Source organism: Lissotriton vulgaris, chromosome 12 (assembly GCF_964263255.1).
Source record: "Lissotriton vulgaris chromosome 12, aLisVul1.2, whole genome shotgun sequence".
Classification (NCBI taxonomy): Eukaryota; Metazoa; Chordata; class Amphibia; order Caudata; family Salamandridae; genus Lissotriton; species Lissotriton vulgaris.
Genome location: NC_141700.1, coordinates 281,121,021 through 281,135,693, shown reverse-complemented (window position 1 = coordinate 281,135,693; position 14,673 = coordinate 281,121,021). Strand labels below are relative to the sequence as shown.

The 14,673-nt window shown below is 55.5% G+C and overlaps 1 protein-coding gene across 2 annotated transcripts in view; it reads left to right on the top strand.

The window, feature by feature from the left end:
- Positions 1-14,673, top strand: part of LOC147673965 (NACHT, LRR and PYD domains-containing protein 3-like) — a 526,755-nt gene that overhangs the window by 202,984 nt on the left and 309,098 nt on the right. The gene's annotated exons all lie outside the window — the stretch shown is intronic.

Below are 14,673 nucleotides of genomic sequence, written 5' to 3'. Positions count from 1 at the left end.
CCTATGGGAAAGGCGCGACCAGATAGCTGGGCTCGAAAGGGAAGCCATCTGGTCGCCCTGTGCCCCAAATAAAGAGTGAGCGGGTGCCTGGGCATGGGGGGCCGGAGGCCCAGGGCCCCAGCCATGAAGGCTGCGAGGGAGACCCAATGGGCCCTCCGACCCGAGGCCTGCGGACACTTTGAGAAGCAGGGGAGGCCTGCACGGCAGCGACTGACCCCCATCCTGGTCCTTTGGCAGAGCGGCAGACAAGGGGACAGGGGCCCAGGGTCGGAGCACCCGACCCAGGGCCCGGTGTGGCCCCAGGGCCCAGCCGGGGCTCCCGGGCCCAGAGGCGCAAGGCAAGCCTGCACGGACCCCCATCCCGGGCACCGTGCCACATGGCAGGCCCGAGAACACAGCCTGGGGTGGGAAGGCCACCCTCCCTAGGGCCCTCAAGGGCCCCGTCCGGACCTCCGGTACCCAACCAAGCAAGGGGAGGCTCCCCAGGCACAACGGAACCCCATCCCAGGCCTTTGGCAGAGCGGCAGGCTGGAGTACAGGGCCCAGGGCGGGAGCACCCGACCCGGGTCCCGGCAGGGCCCCTGGACCCAGCCAGGGCTCCCTAGCCCAGATGCGCAGGGGTAGCCTCCCCGGGCCCACTGGACACTGTCCCAGGCACCCTGCTACGTGGCAGGACCGAGGTCGGAGCCCGGGGTGGGGAGGCCGCACGCCCCGGACCCCTGAACCCAGCTGATCAGGGGTAGGCTCCCCGGGGACGATGGAACCTGGTCCCAGCCCTTTGGTGGGACAGCAGGCCAGGGGACGGGCTCAGGGCTGGAGCACCCGACCTAGGGCCCAGCAGGGCCCCTGGACCCAGCCAGGGCTCCCAGGCCTGGAGGTGCAGGGGAAGCCTCTCGGGCCCGCAGGACCCCATCCCAGCACCCTGCCACATGGCAGGACCAAGGGTGGAGCCTGGGGTGGGGAAACTGCCCTCCTCGGGCCCCTGGGAGCCGCTGAAACCAGCTGAGCAGGGGGAGGCTTCCCAGGCAATCCCGTCCCGGGCCTTTGGCAGGCCTGCAGGCCTGGAGGACGGGGCCCAGGGCTGGAGCACCCGACCCAGGGGCCTGCAGGGCCCCTGGACCCACCAGGTGCTCCCAGGCCCAGAGGCAAAGGGGAAGCCCCACGGGCCCATGGGACCCTGTCCCGGGCACCCTGCCATGCAGCAGGAGCAAGGACGGAGCCCAGGGTGGTAAAGCTGCCCTCCTCAGGACCCTGGGAGCCCTGAACCCAGGCAAGCAGGGGGAAGCCGCGGGACCCCATCTGGGGCAGCCTACTGGGGACAGACCCAGGGCTGGGGCCGCATCCTGGCCCGTCCAGCTGCTGGCTGAGGATCGCTAGGCTGAGAGGGGTCCCAGAGTACCTCGGTAATCCAGAGGAAGGCTACCCCTCTTTCTGGGAACCTGTGCGCACCGAGAGACTCAGGGGACCCTAGGCCCAGACATGCCCGACTTCCTAGAGTCCTGGCTTGGATCAGGGAGGCGAATGAGCCCCCATCGGGACTTCCAGGGTGGTCTGGCCATCCGGTCCCCCCACTGGAAAGCATGGCGTGCGACCAGATGGCCTGGACGAAGGGACGTCCATCTGTCTGCTCGAGCCTTCACCGTGGGGCTCCCGCCTGCCCTTGGATGGCTCGGGATGCGATTCACATGATCTCGGAGACCCCGGCTGGGCCTCAGGCATGGGTAGGCCAACAGGTACTCTCGGGATACGGACACCTGGGGGAGGACTACCCGTCACCGCCACAGCGCAGTCCGGTCAGAGGGAGCCCCAGAGGGTGGGAAGGTGTCGTCCAGGCCCAGCCCATCTGGTCCCTGGCTGAGAACCACCACCCCAGGAGGGGTGTCCCAGCATACCCTGCCCCTAGTAATCCAGAGGAAGGCTACCCCTCTTTCTGGGAACCCTTGTGCACAAGAGACTCAGGGGACCCTAGGCCCGGACGTGCCCCACCTCCTGGAGCCCTGGCTGGGATCAGGCATGCGAATGAGCCCGCAACGGGACTTGTAGGGCGGCCCTCATAGCTGGTCGCCCCATTGGAAAGCATTGCGTGTGACCAAATGGCTGAGGGGAAAGCTGCGACCAGATGGCCGGGACCGAAAGGACTCCCATCTGCCCGCCCGAGCATTCGGGGTAGGGCTCCCGCCTGCCCACGCAGGGCTCGGGGGCTTTGCATCCATGTTGGGGGCTTGGGGACCCCGGCTGGGCCTCAGGCAAGGGAGGTCCACCGGAGCTCTCGGGAGGACTGCCTGGCACCCATGCAGCCCATCACGGGCACTTTGACACGCCGTGGGCTGGAGGAGGGAGCCCCCGGATGGAGGGGAGTTGTTGTCCGGGCATAGCCCATCTGGTCCCCAGCAAAGACCCGCCAGCCCAGGAGGGGTGTTCCGGCATACCCTGCCCCTAGTAATCCGGAGGAAGGCTATCCCTCTTTCTGGGAACCTGTGCTCACCGAGAGACTCAGGGGACCCTAGGACCGGACGTGCCCAACCTCCTGGAGCCCTGGCTGGGATCAGGGAGGCGAATTGGCCCAAATTGGGGCTTCCAGGGTGGCCCGGCCATCTGGTCACCCCACTGGAAAGCATTGCGTGCGACCAGATGGCCGAGGGGAAAGGTGCAACCAGATGGCCGGAAGAACTCCCATCTGTCTGCCCGAGCCTTCACCGTAGTGCTCCAGCCTGCCCATGCAAGGCTCGGGGGCTCCGCTTCCCAGGGGGGCTTGGGGACCCCGACTTGGCCTCAGGCACGGGGAGGACCACTGGGGCTCTGGGGCCCAGACACCCAGGGGGCGACTGTCCAGGACCCATGAAGGCTAGGACATGCCCAACCTCCTGGAGCCCTACCTTGGATCAGGGAGGCTAATGAGCCCTCATCGGGACTTCCAGGGTGGCCCGGCCATCTGGTGGCCCCATTGGAAAGCATTGCGTGCAACCAGATGGCCGAGGGGAAAGCTGCAACCAGATGGCCAGGACCGAAAGGACTCCCATTTGCCCACCCAGAGCCTTCGTGGTAGGGCTCCTGCCTGCCCATGCAGGGCTTGGGGGCTCCGTGTCCCAGGGGGGCTTTGGGATCCCGGCTTGGCCTCAGGCATGGGTAGGCCAACAGGTGCTCTCGGGATACGGACACCTGGGGGAGGACTACCCGTCACCGCCACAGCACAGTCCGGTCAGAGGGAGCCCCAGAGGGTGGGGAGGTGTCGTCCGGGCCCAGCCCATCTGGTCCCTGGCTGAGAACCACCACCCCATGAGGGGTGTCCCAGCATACCCTGCCCCTAGTAATCCAGAGGAAGGCTACCCCTCTTTCTGGGAACCCTTGTGCACGAGAGACTCAGGGGACCCTAGGCCCGGACGTGCCCCACCTCCTGGAGCCCTGGCTGGGATCAGGCATGCGAATGAGCCCGCAACGGGACTTGTAGGGCGGCCCTCATAGCTGGTCGCCCCATTGGAAAGCATTGCGTGTGACCAAATGGCTGAGGGGAAAGCTGCGACCAGATGGCCGGGACCGAAAGGACTCCCATCTGCCCGCCCGAGCCTTCGGGGTAGGGCTCCCGCCTGCCCACGCAGGGCTCGGGGGCTTTGCATCCATGTTGGGGGATTGGGGACCCCGGCTGGGCCTCAGGCACGGGAGGTCCACCGGAGCTCTCGGGCCCAGACGCCTGGGGGAGGACTGCCTGGTACCCATGCAGCCCGCCACGGGCACTTTGACACGCCGTGGGCTGGAGGAGGGAGCCCCCGGATGGAGGGGAGTTGTTGTCCGGGCATAGCCCATCTGGTCCCCAGCAAAGACCCGCCAGCCCGGGAGGGGTGTTCCGGCATACCCTGCCCCTTGTAATCCAGAGGAAGTCTTTCCCTCTTTCTGGGAATCTGTGCTCACCGAGAGACTCAGGGGACCCTAGGACCGGACGTGCCCAACCTCCTGGAGCCCTGGCTGGGATCAGGGAGGCGAATGAGCCCAAATTGGGGCTTCCAGGGTGGCCCGGCCATCTGGTCACCCCACTGGAAAGCATTGCATGCGACCAGATGGCCGAGGGGAAAGGTGCAACCAGATGGCCGGAAGAACTCCCATCTGTCTGCCCCGAGCCTTCACCGTAGTGCTCCAGCCTGCCCACGCAAGGCTCGGGGGCTCCGCTTCCCAGGGGGGCTTGGGGACCCCGACTTGGCCTCAGGCACGGGGAGGACCACTGGGGCTCTGGGGCCCAGACACCCAGGGGGCGACTGTCCAGGACCCATGAAGGCTAGGACATGCCCAACCTCCTGGAGCCTTACCTTGGATCAGGGAGGCTAATGAGCCCTCATCGGGACTTCCAGGGTGGCCCGGCCATCTGGTGGCCCCATTGGAAAGCATTGCGTGCAACCAGATGGCCGAGGGGAAAGCTGCAACCAGATGGCCAGGACCGAAAGGACTCCCATTTGCCCACCCAGAGCCTTCGTGGTAGGGATTCTGCCTGCCTATGCAGGGCTTGGGGGCTCCGTGTCCCAGGGGGGCTTTGGGATCCCGGCTTGGCCTCAGGCATGGGTAGGCCAACAGGTGCTCTCGGGATACGGACACCTGGGGGAGGACTACCCGTCACCGCCACAGCACAGTCCGGTCAGAGGGAGCCCCAGAGGGTGGGGAGGTGTCCTCCGGGCCCAGCCCATCTGGTCCCTGGCTGAGAACCACCACCCCATGAGGGGTGTCCCAGCATACCCTGCCCCTAGTAATCCAGAGGAAGGCTACCCCTCTTTCTGGGAACCCTTGTGCACGAGAGACTCAGGGGACCCTAGGCCCGGACGTGCCCCACCTCCTGGAGCCCTGGCTGGGATCAGGCATGCGAATGAGCCCGCAACGGGACTTGTAGGGCGGCCCTCATAGCTGGTCGCCCCATTGGAAAGCATTGCGTGTGACCAAATGGCTGAGGGGAAAGCTGCGACCAGATGGCCGGGACCGAAAGGACTCCCATCTGCCCACCCGAGCCTTCGGGGTAGGGCTCCCGCCTGCCCACGCAGGGCTCTGGGGCTTTGCATCCATGTTGGGGGCTTGGGGACCCCGGCTGGGCCTCAGGCATGGGAGGTCCACCGGAGCTCTCGGGCCCAGACGCCTGGGGGAGGACTGCCTGGTACCTATGCAGCCCGCCACGGGCACTTTGACACGCCGTGGGCTGGATGAGGGAGCCCCCGGATGGAGGGGAGTTGTTGTCCGGGCATAGCCCATCTGGTCCCCAGCAAAGACCCGCCAGCCCGGGAGGGGTGTTCCGGCATACCCTGCCCCTTGTAATCCAGAGGAAGTCTTTCCCTCTTTCTGGGAACCTGTGCTCACTGAGAGACTCAGGGGACCCTAGGACCGGACATGCCCAACCTCCTGGAGCCCTGGCTGGGATCAGGGAGGCGAATGAGCCCAAATTGGGGCTTCCAGGGTGGCCCGGCCATCTGGTCACCCCACTGGAAAGCATTGCGTGCGACCAGATGGCCGAGGGGAAAGGTGCAACCAGATCGCCGGAACCGGAAGAACTCCCATCTGTCTGCCCCGAGCCTTCACCGTAGTGCTCCAGCCTGCCCACGCAGGGCTCGGGGGCTCCGCTTCCCAGGGGGGCTTGGGGACCCCGGCTTGGCCTCAGGCACGGGGAGGACCACTGGGGCTCTGGGGCCCAGACACCCAGGGGGCGACTGTCCAGGACCCATGAAGGCTAGGACATGCCCAACCTCCTGGAGCCCTACCTGGGATCAGGGAGGCTAATGAGCCCTCATCGGGACTTCCAGGGTGGCCCGGCCATCTGGTGGCCCCATTGGAAAGCATTGCGTGCAACCAGATGGCCGAGGGGAAAGCTGCAACCAGATGGCCAGGACCGAAAGGACTCCCATTTGCCCACCCAGAGCCTTCGTGGTAGGGCTCCTGCCTGCCCATGCAGGGCTTGGGGGCTCCGCTTCCCAGGGGGGCTTGGGGACCCTGGCTTGGCCTCAGGCACGGGGAGGACCACTGGGGCTCTGGGGCCCAGACACCCAGGGGGCGACTGTCCAGGACCCATGAAGGCTAGGACATGCCCAACCTCCTGGAGCCCTACCTGGGATCAGGGAGGCTAATGAGCCCTCATCTGGACTTCCAGGGTGGCCCGGCCATCTGGTGGCCCCATTGGAAAGCATTGCGTGCAACCAGATGGCCGAGGGGAAAGCTGCAACCAGATGGCCAGGACCGAAAGGACTCCCATTTGCCCACCCAGAGCCTTCCTGGTAGGGCTCCTGTCTGCCCATGCAGGGCTTGGGGGCTCCGTGTCCCAGGGGGGCTTGGGGATTCCGGCTTGGCCTCAGGCATGGGTAGGCCAACAGGGCTCTCAGGAACGGACGCCCAGGGGAGGACTATCCAGGACCCATGGAGCCTGTCCCGGGCACTTTGATACGCCGTGCGCTGGAGGAGGGAGCCCCAGAACTGATGGGAGGTATTGTCCGGGCATAGCCCATCTGGTGCCCGGCAAAGAACCGCCAGCCCAGGAGGGATGTTCTGGCATACCCTGCCCCTACAAATCTGGAGGAAGGCTACCCCTCTTTCTGGGATACCTTGCGCACCGAGTGATGGAGGAGACCATGGGTGTGGAGGCGCCGACCTCCTGGAGCCCTGGCAGGGATCCGCGAGGCAAATTAGCCCTCATTGGGACTTCCAGGGCCGCCCGGCCATCTGGTCGCCCCAAAGGAAAGCATTGCGTGCGACCAGATGGCCAAGGGGAAAGGTGCGACCAGATGGCCGGGACCGAAGGGACTCCCTTCTTCCCGAGCCAAGCCATAGCGGTAGGGCTCCCGCTTGCCCTTGCAGGGCTCTGGGGATCTGCACCAGGGACCCTTGTCCCGGGCAGATGGAAACTTGGCAGGCTGCAGGAGGGGGGCTCCCACACCCCAGGCCCTGACTGAAACCCAGGCACTGGTGCTGGTCCCTGCTTCTCAACCCAACCAGGCCGGGAAGATTGGGGAGCCTGCCTGGGCACAAGGACCCCTGTCCCTGGCACACGGCCCCTCAGGACGTGCGCTAGTTTTCCACAAATTTTTTTTCCATAATTCCGCATAGAGGCCTTATGCCAATTCTGCCCAGCCCTAGTAAATTATGAGTGCAAAACTTACAGTTTACGACCAATCGTAAATAGGAAATTATCTTAACATAAGAATACTGAAACACTCACTCAGATTAGCGAATACATATTTGTGTATTACACATTGCGAGAAGCGGTCGCTCCCCACGCTCCCTGCCGACTTCTACAGCGCTTGCTCTCCCTGATTGGCAGAAAAAGGAATCTTGGTGCCTGGTATCGTATCGCTTGGCCACATTGCTCTGCTGTGCATTTTCATAGCGCTTTTAACATCGCATACTCTGCTCGCATTTTAATTGAATTATTGGAGCGCTCACACTGTATATGCTTTTCTAATTGAATATCATTGCCTGATTGTGCCGGTGCCACTGGACATAGCGTCACGCTTCTTTGTGCCCCAATCTTCGCCCAGTTTCTGTTTCAGTTTGAGTTACGCTGCCATCTTGTTTGTTTAGCCTTGCAGCCAGCCTCTCAGTCCCGCACCCGATTCCCAGCTGCTCCTACCACCCAAGGACTCTTAAGGCTTGCCCTGCTGCTTGTAACGCTGTGACCTCTCTCTCATTGCGAGAAGCGGTCGCTCCCCACGCTCCCTGCCGACTTCCACAGCGCTTGCTCTCCCTGATTGGCAGAAAAAGGAATCTTGGTGCCTGGTATCGTAGCGCTTGGCCACATTGCTCTGCTGTGCATTTTCGTAGCGCTTTTAACATCGCATACTCTGCTCACATTTTAATTGAATTATTGGAGCGCTCACACTGTATATGCTTTTCAAATTGAATATCATTGCCTGATTGTGCGGTGCCACTGGACATAGCATCACGCTTCTTTGTGCCCCAATCTTCGCCCAGTTTCTGTTTCAGTTTGAGTTACGCTGCCATCTTGTTTGTTTAGCCTTGCAGCCAGCCTCTCAGCCCCGCACCCGCCTCCCAGCTGCTCCTCCCCCGCTCCGCCCCCCTACTATCCACTTATGACAGTCACGCTTACGTGCAGCGTCCACGCGCAGCGGACGCGCCCCATGCGCGCCGAAGGTGCGCCAAAGGTAAGCCCGTCTACGCCCGTCCGCGCCTGGACTGCGCCCAGCGCCAGAGCCCCTGTCCCCCGCAAACTGCACTCCTCCCGCATAACGATTGACGCCGCCACCCTCCTAGCCCTTAACCCCGGTCGCACACCACAATGCTACGAGGCTGCCCCAGGACGCACCCACGGTCCCTTCGCCTGCCACTCCTGCAAGTTCGCCTGCATCAATACCCACACCAAATCCACGACCTCCAAACACAGCTCCGACTCTAACTACCTGAAATGCATCCTACTAAACACCCGCTCGATCCACAAACACGCCACAGAACTCTGGGACCTACTCGACACTGCGTCACCGGACATCGCCTTCCTTACAGAAACCTGGATGAACGCTTCATCAGCATCCGACATCGCCATAGCCATCCGGGACGTTTACAAGATCATCTGAAAAGACCGGTTCCAACCAAACAGGAGGCGGCATCGCCATCGTCCATAAGAACACCATCAGAATCACGACCAGCTTCGACGATAACCTTGCAACCGCCGAACACCTCCACTTCCAGATCCACACCGACCCAGGACCACACTTAGAGGCACCCTCATCTACAGACCACCAGGAACCCATAAACAATTCAGCGAAGACATCACCGACTTCATCAGCCCACATGCCCTCCCCTCCGAGAACTACATTCTACTGGGAGACTTCAACTTCCACTTAGAAAAGAAAAACGACTGCAACACCACCACCCTTCTGGACAACCTGGCCACTCTCGGACTCAAACAACTTGTTGACACCCCCACCCACTTAGCCGGACACACGCTCGACCCTATCTTCACCTCCAGCAAACACATCTTCTTCAATCATACCACAGCTCTCCATTGGACGGACCACAGCTGTGTTCACTTCAGCTACAAAACCACCACGACTCACAACCCCCCACAACCTGCTCTTCGAAGAAACTGGAACAAAATCACCACCGACCAACTCCTCACATCACTCAACCAAAACCCTCCAGCCCTCTCATCGGACCCAAACGAAGCTGCCACCAAATTCAAACAATGGATCACTCACAGCGCTGACGAATTAGCACCCCAAAAAAACCGCCAGATCAAACAAGGTAGCAAAAAGGCCCCCTGGTTCAATGATGACCTTAAGATTTCCAAGAAACAATGCCATACTCTCGAAAAAACATGGAGAAAAAACCCAACCACTGACAACCTGACCACCTTCAAGGCAGCCACCCACAAACACCACCAATTGATCCGATCCACCAAGAAATCAGCATTCAAGGATCGACTCGACAACAACGTCCACAACAGCAAGGAACTATTCAACATCGTCAAAAAATTTACCAACCCCACCGCAGCCTCTAACGACATTACTCCCTCCCACGACCTCTGCAACTCTTTATCCTCTTTCTTCTACAACAAAATCGCCGACATACATAACAGCTTTAAGAACATTTCAAAAGAACAGCCCACCCCACCCACTTCCAAACCCGAACCGCTCTCTAACAACCTTAGTGCCTGGAACCCAATCACCACTGAAGACACCATCCGCCTAATGAACTCCATCCATTCAGGTTCGCCAACCGACCCCTGTCCCCACCACATCTTCAACAAAGCAGACTCCATCATCGCAACCCATCTCCGTGATGTCATCAACTGCTCCTTCAACTCTGCTACCTTCCCAGAAAGCTGGAAACACACCGAACTCAGTGCCCTCCTGAAGAAACCCACAGCTGACCCCTCTGAACTTAAGAACTACCGCCCCATCTCCCTCCTCCCATTCCCTGCCAAAGTCATTGAGAAAGCCGTTAATAGCCAGCTCGCCACCTTCCTTGAATCCAACAACTCCCTCGACCCCTCACAATCCGGCTTTCGAGCCAAACACAGCACCGAAACCGCCCTCATTGCAGCGACAGATGACATCCGAACGCTTCTGGACAACGAAGAAATAGTTGCCCTCATCCTACTTGACCTCTCCGCCGCCTTCGACACAGTCTGTCATAGCACCCTCATACAATGCCTCAGCAACGTCGAAATACAAGGAAAAGCCTTGGACTGGATCATCTCGTTCCTCGCCGGGAGAACCCAGAGAGTCCGACTCCCCCCATTCAAATCAGAGGCCACCTAAGCCATCTGCGGAGTCCCACAAGGATCATCACTCAGTCCCACCCTCTTCAACGTTTACATGAGTCCCCTCGCATCCATCCCGCGACAACACAACCTCAACATCATCTCCTACGCCGACGACACCCAGCTGATACTTTCCCTCACCAAAGACCCTAACACCGCCAAAACCAATCTTCATGAAGGCATGAAAGAAGTAGCCGAATGGATGAAAAACAGCCGCCTAAAACTTAACTCAGACAAAACGGAAGTTCTCATCCTAGGATCTTCACCTTCTGCCTGGGACGACCCTTGGTGGCCATCGGCCCTGGGCACAGCATCCATACCCACTGACCACGCACGCAACCTGGGCTTCATCCTAGACTCTTCCCTCTCGATGACCAGACAAGCTAACGCCGTCTCATCCTCTTGCTTCAACGTACTCCGCATGCTCAATAAAATCTTCCGTTGGGTCCCCACCGAAACAAGAAAGACGGTCACCCACGCACTGGTCACTAGCCGACTGGACTATGGAAACACCCTCTACGCCGGAACCACAGCCAAATTACAGAAAAAACTCCAACACATCCAAAACGCATCTGCCAGACTCATATTGGACATCCCACGCCAAGCTCACATTACTGGCCACCTGAAAGACCTCCACTGGCTTCCCGTCAACAAGAGAATAACGTTCCGTCTCCTCACCCACGCTCACAAGGCCCTCTATAAACTAGGACCCAAATGCCTCAACACCCGACTGTCCTTCTACACACCCACCCGCCAACTAAGATCCTCCAACCAAGCGCTTGCCACAGCTCCGCGCATCCACAGATCCACCGTGGGAGGAAGATCCTTCTCCTACCTGGCAGCCAAGACCTGGAACTCTCTCCCCACTCACCTCCGCCTCACACAGAACCACATTTCCTTCAGAAAGGAACTTAAAACCTGGCTATTCGATAAATAATGCACCCCCTCCCACAAGCGCCCTGAGACCCTATGGGTGAGTAGTGCGCTATACAAATTTTTGAACTTGAACTTGAACTTAAACATTGAGTTAGCAAAAAGGCAAATCGATAAATATTGCATTTGACTCACTATATTAAGAAATCTATAAGAAATAATATTTTCACCATACTGATTCATCGTTTTAGCTGTTGCAAACTAGTTTACTACTACTCTGTGACTCTCTAAGCTTTTCAACATAAGGCTTTTCATTATCTGTCAAATCAATAGCAAGGAATTGGGTAACATTTTTGCTTGAATAAGCAGTGAAATATAGACCGTGATAAAAGTTGCCACCTGTGTCTTGTTATTGTATTCTTTAATGCAATTTTTAAAAGGTGCAAGTATGTTAAAAATGTAGGAAAGGCTTCAGTATTGTTTATGTTTAAATAATAGAGCAATTGGAGTATTGTTTATGTTTAGATAATAGAGCATTTGGCAGTAAAAATGATTTACATCAGTCGTTCTTAACCTATGATCTGCGGAGCCCTGTAATCCCGCAAAGTCTACACGGGGATCCGTGGATGCTTAGGAAATTCACTAATATTAGCAGATTAATAAAGTGTATATAACTATAAAAACAAAATGTGAAATGAAAAAATGTTAAAACGCTCTGTAAATGTTAAGATATTTGAAATTAGATGCTAAAACTTAAACTAGTGCCCTCAGATTTTTTTACAGTAGCAGTGCAAAAGTGAGACAGAATATAGTATGGATGATAACTAGCCTCAACTGATTAATAAAATCTCTATCCTTCCCATTAAAATGAAAACATAGTTTTTAAAAAATATTTTTGGGGTGAATTAAAGAAAATATTTCATTAGTGTATGTATTTGATTTGAGGTGTTTCTTTATTCTTTGTGTATTGTTTAGTGCCTTAAATCAACAAAAATGCTTAGGCTTGGGTTTCCAACTTCTAATATTGACTCAGTGGGAATATGCAGATTTCAATAATTATTCTTCGTTGGTCCCGTTTCCAGTAATGATTACATGGGGGTCCATAAACGTCAAAAGGTTAAGATTATAAAACTCGGTGTAAAACCTTTTCTAATCATTTTTATTACATGATGATAATATTATGCATTTCATGTGTCTGTTTCATATATTTATATTTAAATTACCTTTTTATCAGCCATATGTACGACGAAGATTAATTAAATTGAAACAAATGTCAGTTCAGGTCATGTATAATAACATTAAAGCACAGATTCCAAAGAAAGAAAATTACAGCAATTTATACACAATACCAGTTTATAATATCAATTTTCAAATATAATCAGTAACAGAAAGTTAATTCCAATAACAAATATTCATATCTCTAGTTATGTCAAGCGCAATTCCTTTAGCTTCGTGAATTAACAAGCACATGTGCATACCTTATTCTCTGGTTACATTTAGGGCACCATTACGATGGCAGTCCGGCAAGCGTCCAACCACCATCGTTTCTGGCACAGACCCTCTGACAAGGAATCGGCGGTCCTAACAGCCCAATTAGGATAAGACCGCTGTGCAGGAAGTACTAAACATCCTTGTTTCTATTGCGGCTTGTGCTGTGACCCGGAAAAGGGCTGCAACACAACCCGCAATAGAAAAAGAGATGTTTTCAAACATCCATGCACCGTGTACCAGGCACCATGTGGTGCCTGGCACACAGTGAATGGATGTTTGGCGGGCACCATATATGCCCACCTGACCCCATAGCTGATGCCCACATGGGACGGGGACCCTGCTAGGGACCTCCAAAGTCCCTTTCCGTCTGCCTTTACATGGTGGTCAGACCGCCTTGTAGAGGCGGAGGGAAAATGGACATTGTAATCCCTGTGGGTGCCTCCATTTTAGGAATTATGGTCCAACCAACGCTGCGATGGGCTCTTTGAGCCTGTGGGAGATGCCTGACAGGGAGAGAGCAGGAAAGCACCATATTTACACACATATGGAATTATACTGTTCTCTCCCTAGCACTCACGCAGAATGATGCTGCCTAGCACCATGCACACACCTGTGCACTTTAGTGAAAGGGTGTGTGCATAAGGTCTAGCAAATGTTTTCTACTAAAAGAGGAACATTAATCTATGTCTATCTAATCTTTTAATCTTTTTCCACTCCAGATGTGTGCTGTGCAGGACAGTACACGTCCATATTGGGAACAATTAGGAGAAATATATGCATTTCTCCTATTATTTCCTGCTTCTAAGTGGCATTATTTTTTGGGCGCAAGACCCTGTCTGCTGTTAGTAGATAGGGTTTTGAGTTAAAAAACAATGGTGGCTGCATGGGAATGCCCATGTAACACCCATGAAATGCACCCTTGATGCAAAGTAACACGATTACTTTCATGCAACTTTCTACGCTGGATTGCGTTACTTTTGTGATGAAGAACCAGCGCAAAATGTTTGTAAATCTGGGTCATGTTGACCACATGGCAAACTCTGCTTTCAAATACTTCAAAATACTTTATTCAGTTTTTGCAACCATAAAGCACATGCATCAGAACATAACACAGTATAACAGCATCAGCTTTCATACATCTGCCACTCTGGCGGTTGCTCTGAGTTCAGTAAGACTCCTACCAGGCAAGCATTGATCTCACTAGCGATCAGCCTATTCATCCTTTTCATTCCTATATTCCGTTTCTAGTAGATGACGTTAGCTAATGCTTCTTATACTGTTCTACTTGAGGGGTTACTTTTAATGATTTACTTAGCCTGAGTAAAGCCAAAGAGAAAGAGGACGGAAATGGAACATCTGTTAAATAGTTGGAAGATAAAGGGGAAAATCTGCAAAAACAATTGGTGGATAGGGTGGGTTTTCCAGGTTGAAGAATTCGTGCTGATGTACAGTTGTACTAATTATTGGTAATCCTGCCCAGCTAATTCCTTTAGCTCTGTCAATTACAGTTGTAAGACTGCAGTAAAATGCATAGCTACATATGTCACATTGAAAACTAAAAACCCCCACACAAAATTAGTGATTGTCCCTATATTGGTCTGCCATGGAAATATAATGAAAATTGCAGAAAAAAGCCAAGCGCCAGAGAAAGTACTGGGATGATCAATAACAATATTAATATAGTGACTCCTCTTTAGAGGTGCGATTGGTCCTCTTGTCCATGTTGGCAGAAATGTTACTGGCGAAACTGCATAGCTGGAAATTCTTCAGTGGATGCAGCTCTTTGGCTGTAAATTGAGCAGCAATCGAAATCTCACCAACAGATGTACCACTAAACAGTCGCAATTGTCGACATGTCTAAATATGTGCTCACATTCTAGGGTGCAAGTCCATTCCGATGGCAGGATTCAAAACGGATGGTAATATAAAAATAACAGTTTGGCGAGAATCAGCTGGCAGACTTTGCTCCATCATACTATCCTTACGAAGGAAGAAATTAGACCGGCTAGTGTTCGTTTTTGAGCCGTTCTCATATTCAATATTTAATTTCTTATCTTGTTTTAGAAAACCTGGAA